Consider the following 16,872-nt stretch of genomic DNA (forward strand, 5'->3'; position numbering starts at 1 on the left):
GGGGGCGTCACTGGACAGTAAAACAGGGAGTGCTGCCTGATTCCGCCGAACCCCCACCCACCCCCTCCCCGGGGAGGTCCTGAAGCCCATTGCTGTTCCTGACTGAACTCCGCGGGCAATGTGCTGCTTGTAATTGCGCAGAGTTTGTGGTGAAATTGCCAGGCAGTGCCAACTTGGAAACATGCCCAGGCTGGTGCAGGCAGATCAGTCCTTCCAAATTTGGACTGGATCTGGGGAGAGAGTGTTCAACTGGATAAGACCCCAGGGTCCAGAGCTGCTGATATTTTCCTTCAAATTGCAGTGAGCAGCCGCCGTCTCTCTCACTTAGAGAAAGTGCTCTGGGTTTCAGTTTGTATTGGGTGATGTCCACGCTCGGCAAAGCACTGATTTGGAAACCTGCAGACTTACAAGGCTGCTCGGGCTGCTTATTTGTGTTTTGTTTAAAGGTTGTAGCGGTGAGTGCAATGGACAGCGGATCCTGACTGCTGTTCCTACAAAATTAACATGCGGCGATTTCATCGCAATCATTAAACTCTCCGGTGTGGAATTAATCCACCATCAACTGCGTGGGTAGAGGTGTCAGCTGTGGCTCAGTTCATAGCACCCTCGCCTTTGAATCAGAGGGTTGTGGGTTCATGTCCCACTCCTGGAAACCAAGAACTGTGATTGTACTCGGAAAAAAGAGTTGCAATCTGTGACTGTTGATAACTCGAAAGAGTATCAACTGCGTGGGACATTGACAGACAGCAATTACCAAAAAAAACATACTTGGGACTGACTACATGAAGCAGATTCATTAGGTAGATAGTGAGATATAATCCCAGTGGGGACAGATCTGTCACTGTATAACACTAGGGTACAGTACTGCTGGGGACAGGTCTGTCACTGTATAACACTGGGGTACAGTACTGATGGAGATGGGTCTGTCACTGGGGTACAGTACTGGTGGGGACAGGTCTGTCAGTGTATAACACTGGGGTACAGTACTGGTGGGGATGGGTCTGTCAGTGTATAACACTGGGATACAGTACTGGTGGGGATGGGTCTGTCACTGTATAATGCTGGGATACAGTACTGGTGGGGACAGGTCTGTCACTGTATAACACGGGTACAGTACTGGTGGGGATGGGTCTGTCACTGTATAATGCTGGGGTACAGTACTGGTGGGGACAGGTCTGTCACTGTATAATGCTGGGGTACAGTACTGGTGGGGACAGGTCTGTCAGTGTATAACACTGGGGTACAGTACTGGTGGGGACAGGTCTGTCACTGTATAATGCTGGGGTACAGTACTGGTGGGGACGGGTCTGTCAGTGTATAACACTGGGGTACAGTACTGGTGGGGACGGGTCTGTCACTGTATAACACTGGGGTACAGTACTGGTGGGGACGGGTCTGTCAGTGTATAACACTGGGGTACAGTACTGGTGGGGACAGGTCTGTCACTGTATAACACTGGGGTACAGTACTGGTGGGGACAGGTCTGTCACTGTATAAGGTACAGTACAGGTGGGGACAGATCTCTTACTGTTTAACACTGGGGTACAGTACTGGTTGGGACAGGTCTGTTACTGAATACATGGGGGTTACAGTACTGGTGGGGACAGGTCTGTCACTGAATACACGGGGGTTACAGTACTGGTGGGGACAGGTCTGTCACTGAATACACGGGGGTTACAGTACTGGTGGGGACAGGTCTGTCACTGAATACACGGGGGTTACAGTACTGGCGGCTACAGGTTTGTCACTGTATAATGTTGGGGTACAGTACTGGTTGGGACAGGTCTGTCACTGTATAACACTGGGGTACAGTACTGGTTGGGACAGGTCTGTCACTGTATAACACGGGGGTTACAGTACTGGTGGGGACAGGTCTGTCACTGAATACACGGGGGTTACAGTACTGGTGGGGACAGGTCTGTCACTGTATAGCACTGGGGTACAGTACTGGTGGGGACAGGTCTGTCACTGTATAGCACTGGGGTATCCTATTAGTTGGTCCTGTCATTGGTTGCTGGACATAACAATTTATAGGGATTAATTGAGAATATCAGACAAGAAATATAATTTTTTAAATTCATTTACTGGATGTGGGCTTCACTGGCTGGGTCAGCATTTTTATTGCCCATCCCTAGTTGCCCTTGAGAAGGTGGTGGTGAGCTGCCTTCTTGAACCCCTGCAGTCCGTGAGGTGTAGGTGTACCCACAGCCCTGTTAGGAAGGTTAGAAAGTTCCAGGAGCCAGTGACAGTGGAGGAACGGCGATATATTTCCAAGTCAGGATGGTGAGTTACTTGGAGGGGGAACTTCCAGGTGGTGGTTTTCCCATCTGTCTGCTGTGCGAGTCCTTCTAGGTGGTAGTGCTCGTGGGTTTGGAAGGTGCTGTCTAAGGAGCCTTGGTGTATTACTGCACTGCATCTTGTAGATGGTACACACTGCTGCTACTGTGTGTCAGTGGTGTAGGGAGTCAATGTTTATGGATGTGGTGCCAATCAATTGGGTTGCTTTGTCCTGGATAGTGTCAAGCTTCTTGTGTTCTGGGAGCTGCACTCATCCAGGCAAATGGGGAGTATTCCATCACACTCCTGACTTGTGCCTTGTAGATGGTGGACAGGCTTTGGGGAGTCAGGAAGTGAGTTACTCATGGCACGATTCCTAGCCTCTGACCTGCTCTTGTAGCCACAGTGTTTATATTTGTAATGATAAAACGGCAGCTTGTGAGAGTTGGTCGGCAGCAGTGTGCTCGTTCATTAAATGCATCTCATGATGTTTTTCTGTCTGATTCCCATTTAGGGTTTGTGTTTTATAATTTTATGATGAGATTTGCCGGTTTAGCGTCCCGCCATTATTTATATGCGTTTAGATAACCATTCAACTGAAATAATCGAGTTGTGCTCCAGGAAATCTATCGACAGTCATTGGGATGTTTGAGAGACACTGTGAACAAACCCTTGAGCCCAATTGGATGTGGCCCTCACTGAAACGCCTGAACAGTTCAAGCATTTACCAATTCAAGCATTCTCCTGGGAACTGGTGTTGAATTTTACCACCTCCCGCAGATTTTGCGGAACTTATCACAAAATAATTAGGAACAGGACTAGGCCTTTCCACCCCTCAAACCTACACCGCTGTTCAGCAAGGCCAAGGCTGATCTTCTGTCTTAGCTCCATTTTCCTGCCCTGCCCCATATCCCTTGGTTCCCTTAGTGCCTATTAGATTTGAAGTTAGACATTTATTGTTTGTTGCTCTTAAGGATTTTTTTTGTTCAGTGTCTGTCTGTCTGGGCTCAGAATGTTGTGGGCTCAAGTCCCCATTCCAGAGCCCCGAGCGCAAAATCCAGACTGACACTCCCAGTGCCGTACTGAGGGAGGCGATCGCCTTCCGGACAAGAGGTTCAAGGGAGGAGGGCCAGTCAGCCTTAACCAATACCATCGATACACCCGGTCATTTCTGTGTCCATCGGTGGGAAAACCCAGTTGAGGTGTCAAAGCGCAGGCTGCAGGACAACACCAAAACTGACACGACAAAGATCACTCCTGAGTTAATGGCGCCAAGCCTGAGCTTTTGATCCAAGGAGCAGTTTGGGTGGAGAGAGGCTGTACAGTTTTGAGGTCCTGGCAAAGCAGGAGTTAAGAGATTGCAACACTGTGAGGATGAAAAGATTATAGGTTGGGTATCAGGGATTTAGGAGGAGCAGGAAGGGGCGTTGACTTTGACCCAATGATAGAATGGAGAGTGAAGGAATGTTGCAATTGAACTATGCAGTGTCCCAGCTAGTTACAACCCTACAGGAATGAGCACTGTTGACTAATACCTGAGTTTAATTAACCGACATTCAAAGAATGCTTGAGTGCTGGGAACATGTGCTTATCATTCTGATTCCCTGCTTTAGTTTCAGGGGCAGTTCATTAGACAAGGAGGGAAGGTGGGATAAACTACAGAAGGGCAAAAAAGGGGGAAATGGAGGGAAGATTCCCCCCATTATAGAGCACGAATCTGCTGTTTGTGTCGTTAAACAATTTAGAATTGTATTGGGTCGGTTCTGTTTGTGGGCCATGGGATAGTGGTAATATTGGCACATCAGTGCTGAGGGGTGCTGTTATCCTGTTGGCATCGATTTCTTGCAGCTGAAGGGGTTGGCGTTAGTCTTGGCTGGGGTTCCCTTCCACAGGCATCAGTGTGAAGCTCGCCCACGTTGCCATGTTTCTGGCATGAGCTGAGGTGTCAGCAGTCTGTTCAACCAGGGTGTGTGGGGGAGGGGGGTCTCGGGGAGGGGAGCGGGGAGGGGAGGGGGCCAACCCTATCTCCCCTGAGATTTATGAGTGTGCGTTGTGCTGCATCATTGAACACAAACTGCCCATTGTGTTTGCACCAGTGTTTTCTCCATATGAGCCAATTAATCCAATCACACACTCCTGTTTGTTTCCTTTAGCTTTTCAATGTCCTTTTCTTCAAAAAGATAAATCTGGTGGTTTGGCTGCTTTGTTGAACCGCTGCTGTCCACGTGGTGATGGACAGCACTGCCAGGGCAGCGTTAGTCTGGCGTGCCAGGGCATTCTGAGAAACGAACAGCGGTTAGAGATCCAAGTTAGAATTACGTGTGCATTTTACCTTCAGTAACTGTGAACGGTTTTCCTTTTTGATCGGACTTTAGCTAGATTTAATTTTTAGCAACTTACTTTAACCACTTTGCAAAAAAAGCAGGAGGGGAACTTGAAGGTTGATAGTGTTCCCGTGACGCTGGTGCCGTGTCCTGCCTGAGGAGGGTCACAGTGAAGGTTGAACTAACCTTGATGAGTTGCTGCAGTACATCCTGTAGATGGTATAAACAGCAGCCACAGTATGATAGGGGGAGTGGATATTAATTCCAAAGTATCTGCGCATCCCCCATTTCCTTAGCTCTATAATTAATGGCTGTACCTTTAACCGCCTGGACCCTAAGATCTGGAAGTTCATTCCTAAACGTCTTTCTCAACTCCTTTAAGATGCTCCTTAAAACATATCTCGTTGCCTGTCCTGATATCTCCTCCTTGACCTCAGTGCCAGTTTCCTCCGATAACGCTGATGTGGAGCATCTTGTGATGTTTTATTACATTAAAGGTGCTATATAAATACGAGTTGTTGTCACCCTGCCCTGGATACTGTCATTGCTGCCAACAACAGGTGACAGGGGCCTCAGTGAATGAATACACATATACCTGGAGGGCTTTGTACAAATGTTTCACACCACAGCGCAGTGACCCCCTGCTGTTTTTAACCATTCATTTTCTTTATAAAAATGTTAACTTAAAGGAATGAAGTGGGTGCTACAACTGTACAGGACCTTGATGAGATTGCACCTGGAGCACTGTGTTCAGCTTTGATCTCCTTACTTAAAGAGGGATATACTTGCTTTGGAAGCAGTTCACAGAAGGTTCACTAGGCTGATTCCTGGGATGAAGGGGGTTGATTTATGATGAAAGGTTGAGCAGGTTGGGCCTGTATCCATTGGAGTTCAGAAGAATGAGAGGCGATCTTATTGAAACATATAGGATTCCCAGAGGGCTTGACAGGGTAGACGCTGAGGGTGTTTCCTCTTATGCGGGAATCTAGAACTAGAGGGCACAGTTCCAAAGTAAGGGGCCTCCCATATAAGATGGAGATGAGGAGAAATTTCTTCTCTCAGAGGGTTGTTAGCCTTTGGAATTCTCTTCCCCAGAGGGCAGTGGAGGCTGGGTCATTGAATATAGTCAAGGCTGAGTTCGACAGATTTTTGATTGACAGGGTGTCAAGGGTTATGGGAGACAGACAGGAAATGGCATTAATGCCACATCAGATTAGCCGTGATATTATCGACTAGTGGAACAGATTCGATGGGCCAAATGGCCTACTCCTACAATTTCTTATGATCTTAAACATTTTTATATCTGTGGTTTTCCTTCTAGAATCTCCACTTACTGTTACCAAACTCTCTGTGTGATGAAGAATAATCACAGAATCACACAGTGCAGTAGAGGCCCTTCGGCCCATCGAGTCTGCACCAACACGTGAGAAACACCTGACCTACCTACCTAATCCCATTTACCAGCACTTGGCCCATAGCCATGTTATGACGTGCCAAGTGCTCATCCAGGTACTTATTAAAGGATGTGAGGCAACCTGCCTCCACCACCCTCCCAGGCAGCGCATTCCAGACCGTCACCACCCTCTGGGTAAGAGTTTTTCCCCTTATCCCCCCTAAACCTCCTGCCCCTCACCTTGAACTTATGTTCCCTTGTGACTGACCCTTCAGCTAAGGGGAACAGCTGCTCCCTATCCACCCTGTCCATGCCCCTCATAGTCTTGTACACCTTGATCAGGTCGCCCCTCAGTCTTCTCTGCTCCAACGAAAACAACCCAAGTCTATCCAACCTCTCCTCATAACTTAAATGTTTCATCCCAGGCAACATCCTGGTGAATCTCCTCTGCACCCTCTCCAGTGCAATCACATCCTTCCTATAATGTGGCGACCAGAACTGCACACAGTACTCCAGCTGTGGCCTCACCAAGGTTCTATACAACTTCAACATGACCTCCCTACTTTTGTAATCTATGCCTCAATTGATAAAGGCAAGTGTCCCATATGCCTTTTTCACCATCCCACTAACAATGAGTGCTACACACTATTGGAAGGGCAGCGGGTGGTCAATGGTCTCCTCTGGAACGCCCCACACCCCCTCCTCCCCAAGGGCATCGCATGGCAGTGGCTTCCGTCGACAGTGTTCCCATAGGTCAGGGCATGGTTGCATGCTTAGGGAATGTTTTTTTTAAGGCATTGACTCCAGTGGTACAGCATAATCTGTGATTGTCTCGCTCTGGGTCACTGTCCAGCCCAGCCTTTGTGTGAAATATATAGATATAGAGAGGGAGGACAGGATTAAGCTTGACTAAGATTCCCCGCAGGGTGGAACAGCACTTGTTCTCCAGGGTGGGGGGATGTGGGGATGTGGGGATGTGGGGAGTCACGTGTAGAATGGCCACTTGGCCAAGATACTGGGTGGGGGCTGGGGGGTGGTTCTGTGGAACCAGAAAGCGGAGATGAAAATTGGAGAAAGAGAGAGAGAGAATGCATCTTGGCTCGACCCAGAGAATTCTCCACATCTTCCTTGGTAATGGTTCCAAGCAGCTGTTCACTAACTCTGTAAAGCATATTAATCAGAATGATGCTCACTGTGAAACCAGTCATGGGTGAGCAATGAAAAGCTGAAATAATTGTTAAGCATTTTCCTTTCTGCCCACACATTTTTGGTGTTCAGTTAGATTTAGTTCCTGATCTTGAGCATTCTTGCTAAGTGGGAAATGGTCAGTCTCTGGCATAGACACTCCTTTATTCTGGCTGAAGCTGCAGGTTGATCATTGCTGATTGGACTGGGCTAAATGACCTTTTAAATTCGTTTTTCTTTTTGATGCAGTCAACTCCAATTGGTGCAAGGCAACTCCCCGTGTCAAACTCCACCAACCCATCTCCTCTGCTCTGCAGAATTCTTCATTTGGCCAGAATTCTTTGCCAATATATTTGTTGCTCTGAATGTAGTTGATCCAAGGCCAGTTTTCGCCGAGAAATGTATCCATTTCCTGGGATCATTTCCACTTCTCTCCTGTGCATTAATGGGCAGATCGACAAGGGGAGCCATCGCAGCCGAGCTGGATCCTGTCTCCATCCACAGTTCCATAAACCTTTGCTTCTCAGCAAAAGGTCCACTTGAAAGCAAACTTGAGCACAGATAGATACAGAGTAAAGCTCCCTCTACACCGTCCCCATCAAACACTCCCAGGACAGGTACAGCACAGGCTTAGATACAGAGTAAAGCTCCCTCTACACTGTCCCCATCAAACACTCCCAGGGCAGGTACAGCACGGGGATAGATACAGAGTAAAACTCCTTCTACCCTGTCCCCATCAAACACTCCCAGGACAGGTACAGCACGGGGTTAGATACAGAGTAAAGCTCCCTCTACACTGTCCCCATCAAACACTCCCAGGACAGGTACAGCACGGGGTTAGATACAGAGTAAATCTCCCTCTACACTGTCCCCATCAAACATCCCCAGCACTGAAGGACATTTTCTCCACACTAGCCCAGGAACTTTGAAGTCAATTATGGGCCCTTGACTGTCCCCTTTGCTAAGAACAATAACCTGGACATGGACCAAGAATCAAACCTGAGCCCTCCCTTGGCTGGTGCAGTTGGCACTACTTTAGGCAGTGCATGCACTAGGTGAGTCATCAGGCGTGTCCTAGCCCCTTGTGTTCTGTCGGAGTTGGTTGTATCTGAATGATTAAACTCACTGCGAAGCAGAGATAGGCAAATTGGCCCCTTGCAGACTATAGAAATCTTTATTCAAACAGAGCATTGTTTTGGCAAACCAACCTCAGTGTAAAAATAAGTTCTGATTTGGCTGTGCACATTATAACTGAAACGCAGAAAAACAGAATGCTCATATCAAGATTTAGCATCTGTCAGGGAGTCTACTCACATAAGTATGAGTGTGTCTGGTGCTTAAAGAACAGCCTTGTTCCCTCTGTTCTATTGCCCAGTCTGGTGTTAGGCCACAGAGACTGGGAAAGATCAGGATTTTAATTCCCTTGCCCTGCCCACGTCTGTGCTGAATTGGCTGATTTTGCTGGGCACAGCATCTGTTTGTGGAGCATTCCCTGGGCAAGTGAGAGCTAGTCAGTTGGTCAGGGTGCCCGCTCCTGATGTGCTATCCAGTGACTGCTGCTGGAAAGTACAAAGCATGGAAAGACTGTGGTGCCTTCTGTTGTTGAATAGCTAATACCCAATACTCCCTCAAAACACAGGGGAGATGGTGGCAAAAGGGTAAAGTCACTGGACTAGTAACCCACAGGTCCAGGCTAATGGTCTGGGAACACAGGTTCAAATCCCATTGGTGAATCTGGAATTGAAAGTGAATCACAGTTAGTGGTGACCACGAGTCTATTGATTGTCATAAAATTCTATCTGGTTCACTAATGTCCTTCAGGGAAGAAAATCTGCCACCCTTACCTAGCCTGGCCTGCATGTGACTCCAGACCCACAGCTGTATGGTTGACTCTTAACTGCCCTCTGAAATGGTTCAGCAAGCCACACTGTACAAAGGCAATTACAGATGGGCAACAAATGCTGGCATTGCCAGTGATGCCCACATCCCATGAAAGAATAGAAAGAACAATTCCATCAAACACTCCCAGGACAGGTATAGCATGGGGTTAGATACAGAGTAAAGCTCCCTCTACACTGCCCCCATCAAACACTCTGAGGACAGGTACAGCACAGGGTTAGATGTGAAGTAAAGCTCCCTCTACACTGCCCCCATCAAACACTCCCAGGACAGGTACAGCACGGGGTTAGATACAGAGTAAAGCTCCCTCTACACTGTCCCTATCAAACATTCCCAGAACAGGTACAGCGCAGGTTTTGATACAGAGTAAAGCTCTCTTTTCATTGTCCCAATGGTGTGTCTCGGTCCCAATATGAGAAGAGTCTAATCTGCTGTATGACATTCACAGTCAGTGGTCACCACCCTTATATCTGTGAACTTGTGTTTGAAATCCATGAAATAAGGATAAAGTGCAATCACTTAAATCTTTGGTCCCAGCATCGAAACACACAGTAAATTGCACTGTTGCCATCCTCCTCCCCACTGTACTTCGACATGAAGGGAGTGGGGGAGGGAAGAGACTCGATTTCTAATGGAAGTGTCGGGAAAGCAGTGTTGCTGCTTGAGTTTGCCTGAGTGGCACAGTGCCCACCCTTCGGTGAGCTGTTGTTTTTTACTTAAGCAGCCAAATGTTTCCTCAGGTTCAGGAGGGGTGCTGAGCACTGCTTTAACACAATCGCCTGGCTCTAACTGGCAGCGGGAGGGAGAAGCAGTGGACGTTGGTGCTCTCTTGGCTCAGTGGCGCTGGGTCAGTTGGCTGAGTTGTGTATGTGAGCAGAACGATTTGCATGTCTTCACCAGGGAGATGTCAAGCCAGCTTGATTAACACTTGAGCACATGGGTGTGAAATCTGTCTCCTTGCTGGAATCTTGCAACTAATACAATTACAAGCGGCTTATTGGTTTGTCACAGACTCCTGTCTCCAGCTCCATGGGGAGGCAGTTAACTGTTCAACACATCCAGCCTGTGACACTGTGCAGTTCGGTTAGTGTGGGCTGTGAGCTTCCTTGCCTTAGGACCTCAATCTTATCTGCAGTGGAAGGGATGAGGATGTGCCTGACCCCCTGCTGAATGTTACATGTGGTGGGCAGATGATTGAAGTGTTCCCTTTACATGAATGAAGCAGACAGCCCTCGGGCAATAGCTGGGGGAATCGATGTGAATCGCACTTGGCTTAGATGTGTCTGGCCTGAGCTGTGTATGGCCTCAGCTGTGATAAGCAGTCGGGGCCCTCAAAGAGTGAGGAGTTTTTAACACTAGCTTTCTGCCGTACTTTGTGGTCTTTGTCACTCCCGGTACTGGAGCACAAATCCCAGGCTGGTGCTCCCAGTACAGCACTGAGGCAATGCTGCACTGTCAGAGGTGCCATGCCCTGGCCTGCGTCCTCAGGTGGGCATAAAGGGCCCCCATGGCAGGATTTCAAAGAAGAGCAAGGGAGCTCTCCCTCGTGTCCTGGCCCACATTTATCCATCAACCAACGTCACCAAAGAAAAGATTGTCTGACTGTTATCACATTGTGGGATCTTGCTGTGCAAAATTTGGCTGCCACATTTCCTGACATTGTAACAGTGACAGCACTTAAAAATGTTTCATTGTAAAGCACTTTGGGATGTCCTAAGGTTGTGAAAGATGCTATATAAATGCAAGCCTATGTTTTGATTGAAGGTGGGGGCTGACTAGGTCACACAGTATAACATCATTCACATTAAATCAGGCTACAATTCACTCTGGCCCCTTGACTCCTTGCAAGATATTAATTACATTATTTTAATGCCTCCTCCTTCTCTGAAAGCACCTACTTTCCCTGGGGTCTGGTTGCACAACTGCGGCACGCAGCTCAGTACCATGACCAAGTACTCATTCTTGTATGAGCTATCCAACTATGGAAGGCATCGTGCCTGCTCGTGCTCTCCCACTGTTGGCTGTACAATGCCCATTGCACGCACTGGGGTGATGACTGGGAGAGGGATGCCTGGCCGAATTCGCCTACCTAAGGGGTGTTGAGGCCAATCTTTGCTGCCTGGTGTGATGATGCAGCAGGGAATGCTCTCATTTGTTGGTGCAATTAAACTAGTGGAATTTAATTTTTTTTTTTGAACACTGGCCCATTTCAGGCAGCCAATGTCAGTTTGAAGCTGAGATCAGGTAGTGTTAAATTCCCTCTGCCATGTTCTAGCAACTTCCTTCAACCCCCAAGCTCCAGAAAGCACCTCTGCTGACTTGTTCCAGTCTCCCCCATCGCACGTGTTAGAGATTACCAGCATTCCATTCCACATCACGGAGGATCCACACACACCCAGGGGACAGACATAGGAGAGCTTTCCTCTCTCCCATTGGGGAGATGGTGGCGTAGTGGTAATGTCACTGGTCTAGTAATCCAGAGGCCCAGGCTAATGCTTTGGGGACATGGGTTCAAATCCCACCACAGTCACTGGTGGAATTTAAATATAATTAATAAATGTGGAATATAAAGCTAACACTCAATAATTGTGACCATGATAACCATCTTCAATTATCATAAAAAAACCTTCACTAATGCCTTTTGGGGAAGGAAATCTGCTGTCCTTACCCAGTCTGGCTGACATGTCCAGATCCACAGCAATATAGTCAACTCTGAAATGGCTGAGCAAGTCACTCAGCTCCAGAGCAATCGTGGACAGGTAACAAACCCTGGGCCTCGCCAGCGACGCCCACATCCCCATGAAAGAACATCTTTCAAAAGCCACCCAAGCTGAGTGGGAAGGGTCGGAGTCTGACCTGCTCTTCACTCATTCCACTTCCGACTTTGCTTCCTTTTGGACTAGTCAGGGATTCCCCCCAATACCCCCCCACCACCGCCCCCCCCCTTGCGAAGGTTTGTGAAGCAAGCGAAATATTGGGAAGAGGAAGAGAAGCGATAGTGGCTGTCCTTCCGGGTAGCCTTGTACAAATAACAGTTGTGCACGTTGAATCCGGGGATTGTTCTCTGCCCTGCTGGGTGCTGTGGAGTAATATGTTTTTATAATGTGTTGGCTGGAACCAAGTAGGAAATTGCTTGACCTCTGCGTACAACCTCCACGAGACCATTGCAAATTGCAGCTTGTTAAAGCTTCTGCAGATGGTGCTTGCAGCTCATAGCTCCTGCAGCAAGAGCTCAGGAGAGTGGAAGTCTCGGCTGTGGTGTGTGAGGAGTGCAGCCCCCTGGTTTTTGCAGTCGCCTCTTCGGTGCTCCCCCTCTCCACTCGTTGACTCCTCGTTGGGGTTTGGTTCAGTGGGCACTCAGAACAGCAGCACCAGTGGGCATCCATTGTGGCAAGCCTTGAGGGTGAACGCGGGTGGGTTGTTCAACTCTGCTGGCATCACAGTTGAGAGATGTGAGGGAGAATCGCAGACACGTAGGGAAGTGGGACAAGAAAGGAACATCAGGCGTGTGGGTGTAGGGAGGGAAAGTGGCAAAGAGCGATATGGAAGCAGGACTTGCAGTCACAGATGCAGAACAAATATCAGAGAGAGAGAGAGAGAGAGTGAGAAATGGTCACATATTGAGAGTGTGTGTGATAAACAAGCATAGATACAGCAATAGAGAAACACATACAAGGTTAGAGACAGCCACAAATACATACAGGGACATCTGTGTAGACAGACGGCGAAACCTCACAACTGGAACTAGTTTTGGTTATTTATGATCATGTTTATGAAACGTGAAAAAAATAATTTCACTTCAGAAATTAAATGATTTTGCTCCATCAGAGTTAGCTGCGTCCACTCGTGATGATATTAGCTTCACCTCTGTGTGTTAGTGTCTCCGTGTATGTGTTTATGTGCATATCTGTGTCTTTATGCCTGTCTGTCTCTCTCTGACTGACTCTCTTGTTCTGTGTGTGTTTGCATGTGTGTCTCTCTCTCTCCCCCCGTCTCTCTCTCTCTCTTTGTCTCTCTCTTCTTCTCTTTCTCTGTCTGTGTCTGTGTGTTTCTCTCACCCTCTCTCTCCCCCCTCTCTGTATCTCTCTTTGTCTCCTCTCCCTCTCTTTGTCTGTGCGTGTCTCTCTCTCCCCCTGTGTGTTTGTGTGTGTGTCTTTCTCTCTCTTTCTCTCCCTCTCTCTCTCCCGCCCCTCTACATGCGTGTCTCTCTCTCCCCGTGTGTTTGTGTGTGTGTGTGTCTCTCCCTCTCTTTCTCTCCCTCTCTCTCTCCCGCCCCTCTACATGTGTGTCTCTCCCTCCCCTCTGTCTGTGTCTCTCTCTCCCTCTCTCCCCTGTTTGAGAGAGTCTCTCTCCCTTTCCCTCTGTGACTCACTCTTGCTCTGACTTTCTCTGTGTGTGTGTATGTGTGTGTGTCTCTCTCTGTCTTTCTGTGTGTCTCTCTCTATGTCTCTGTCTCTCTTTGTCTCTCTCTCTCTCTGTGAATGCACGTGTGTATGTCTAATCAGGGGATAGTGGCCAGGAACTTGAACCTGGCTGGTTTTAAGCGCTGCTCCTTGTTTGCCTCCCTGGCTCACTGGGAGTGTCAGGACAGCAAGTCTCAGGGTGCCACCCGACAGATAACTGAGCTTGGGGCCAACAAGAACGTAAGGAACAAAAACTAGAAACGCTGCAAGTACACGGACAGACAGATTCCCACTGAGACGAGGTAGAGCCAGGGGAGGTTCCGAACCTGTGTCTCGGTTGGGATGATGGAGGAATATTCGAGCTCGTCTCTGAGATTGCTGTTGACTGACAGCCTGTAATTGATATTGCTCCCTGCATACACTCACCAGGCAAAAGCTCATCTCAGGAGCTAAACTAGTAACTGTCTAAAGAACTGAGAAAATACACGCCACTGACACATCGACTGACATATCCAATTTCTTCTCTCACACCAGTGCTTCAGGCATGTGTTCTTTAACTGGCTTTCAATCACCCCCCCAGCCCATCTCCAGGGTTACTCAGTCCAACAAGGAGACCTTTGTTCCATTTACCCCCCCCACCCCCACCTCTCCTCAATTCTTAATCTTTTCCCATCCAAATTCTCTTCCCAAAGGGAGTTATGGAATTATACCCAGGGCTACCTCAACAAAAAAACTTAATTTTCTGCTGATTCTTGGATTTGCCCTGTCGGTGGTCCACGTTGTGGTGGGTGGTAAGCTTCACAGGCATTGATGGGCCCCGGGTATCTTGCCTAAGTGCCCATTCTGTGAGGGTGCGTGGTGATGGCAGGCACCGGGGATGGCTGTGGGGTGGTGGTGGTGGTGATGGTGGGGTAGCCTTGGACAGACAGACAGTTTCCTGTCGTGCCAGACCTCATGCATGTGTGTGTGTGGGTTTTTTTTCCACCTTACTGGTTTAAAAAGAATAAAAGAACTTGCATTTATATAGCACCATGCACAACCTCAGGGCACCCCAAAGCACCTTTCAGCCAGTGTAGCGCTCCTTCAAGCGTAGTTACTGTTATAATGTAGGAAATGCAGCGGCCAGTTTGTGCACAGCAGGATCCAAACAGGAATGTGAAATGACCATGTCACTGGTTTTCGTGATGCTGATTAATGGTAAATATTTCCATGGAGAGTGTCCCTGCTCTTCCGATAGCGGCCACGGGATCTTTTCCACCTGAGAGGGCCGACAGGGCTCAGTTTCATATCTCATGCGAAGAGCAGCAGCTCTGACAGTGCAGCAGTTCCTCAGTACTGCAGCAGAGTGCCAGCCTAGATTATTATATCTGCAGTGGGACTTGAAGTCACAACAACAAAAAAAAAACAATAAAATAACTTAAGGGCCTTCAAGGTAGCAAAACACCCCAAAAGTATTAACCCAATGGTGCTGACCCGATGCGAGAGAGCTATCCCACTGGGCCATGGCTGGCACATAGTCGTAGCAGCTCAGTTGCTACCTCGGTTGAGGTGGTACAGGCTGAGCATTGAACCAGGGATCTTTGCCTTGGTGTAGTTCACTTGGTTAATGCGGGGGGTATATGTCCTCCACGTCCTGACTCAAGGGAGGGTATGCCAGTAGGGGGCAGTACATTGGGCTTCAGTAGCCCTGGGCTAGGCTCTCCTGTTGCCTGATCGCTGCTGGAGTTTGTGTGAGGGCATGACAGGCCTTGGCCCTGTCCATCCCACGATCGATAAACTGCTGGCTTTTAAAAAAAAATTCTTTCATGGGATGTGGGCGTCGCTGGCAAGGCCAGCATTTAGTGCCCATCCCTAATTGCCCTTGAACTGTGTGGCTTGCTTGGCCATTTCTGAGGGCAGTTAAGATTCAACCACATTGCTGTGGGTCTTGGAGTCACATGTAGGCCAGACCGGGTAAGGACGGCAGATTTCCCTCCCTAACAGACATTAGTGGTCTCTTAGGCACCATCAGCCGCTCTCTATTAATTCCAGATTTTACTGAATTGAATTTAAACTCCTGAACTGGAATGAGAGTGCACATCACCTGATCATTAGTCCAGGCCTCTAATACTGGCCCAGTAACATAGTCACTATGCTGCTGTACCCCTCAGTTGAAGGAGTGCTGGAACATTGCTGGCACCTTGAGTCCTTCTCTCCTCAACTGGACCCACACCTTCGGGGTAGGAGAGGGGGACTAGAGGAATTGGCAAATCAAATTTCGCGTAGCGGAGACAAAAATAAATGGGCAAAATTATAATGTGGGTGTGTCGTTAACCTCCTGGAGCAAACTGTTGGAAAGGGAATTGCTGAGGGAGAGGAGTTTGTGCATCCAGCCAGCAAACTCTAGGCGTTTTCGTTCCTCTGGCTGGAGAATAATGCTTCCTGGCCCCTCTTCCCCACTTCCCAGCTGCCTCATCCCTTGTCCTGTTTTATCCCCTGTGTGGATCCCACACCCTGTGCCCAGAAAACTCCTGATTTCAGGGATGAAGATCTGTAGCTGTGAGGATAGGTTGGAGAGGTTGGGACTGTTTTCCTTGGAGAAAAGAAGGCTGAGAGGAGACTTGATAGAGGTATTCAAGATCCCGAGGGGTACAGACAGGGTAAATAGTGAGAAACTGTTCCCACTCAAGAGCACATCAAGAACTAGAGGGCACAGATTCAAAATAACTGGCAAAAGGAGTAAATGTGACGAAGAAAAAATTTTTTCATCCAGAGGGTGGTCAGAGTCTGGAATGAACTTCCTGAGAGGGTGGTGGAGGCAGGTTCGATCGAGGTATTCCAAAGGGAATCGGATTGCTCCCTGAAAAGAGAGAATGTGCAAGGTTATGGGGATAAGGCAGGGGAGTGGGACTAGGGGGAATGCTCTTTCAGAGAGCCAGTGCAGACTCGATGGGCTGAATGGCCTCCTTCTGCACCATAAAGATCCTGTGATACTGAGATTTAATTCTCAGGGATACCCGACAGGCTGTGACCTTGCCTGTGAGAACGCAGCACTGAGACTCCCTTGGTCTGTACTTGTCTGTCTCTCTACTGACTCTCAGTGATGCCTTTATTAAATATTAATTTGTCAATTAGTTAAATTAAAGTGCCTCTAAACTGTCAACAAACTCTTTCTCTTGACCAGTTTTCCCCTCTCCCCTCCTTGAGTGCGGTTTTCTCGCTGGTGGCAGTATAGCCCTGATCTTTACACCCAGCTTGTTTGTCTTTGGAAATTCCATGCATGAGTTAAACACTGTGCGTTTTGCAATTGGGCTGAACACCCTTGGGTGGCCAGGAAATGAAGAATAGAAGCGATTGGGAATCCCGCGTGCCAATCGCTACCCAAGCTGGGAAGAAACATGCATGGGCCAGG

At 48.3% G+C, this 16,872-nt stretch overlaps 1 protein-coding gene across 2 annotated transcripts in view; it reads left to right on the forward strand.

The window, feature by feature from the left end:
- shf (Src homology 2 domain containing F) overlaps nucleotides 1–16,872 on the forward strand; it is a 208,533-nt gene that overhangs the window by 2,861 nt on the left and 188,800 nt on the right. The window lies entirely within an intron of this gene.

Source organism: Cetorhinus maximus, chromosome 30 (genome assembly GCF_964194155.1).
Source record: "Cetorhinus maximus chromosome 30, sCetMax3.hap1.1, whole genome shotgun sequence".
NCBI classification, from domain to species: domain Eukaryota; kingdom Metazoa; phylum Chordata; class Chondrichthyes; order Lamniformes; family Cetorhinidae; genus Cetorhinus; species Cetorhinus maximus.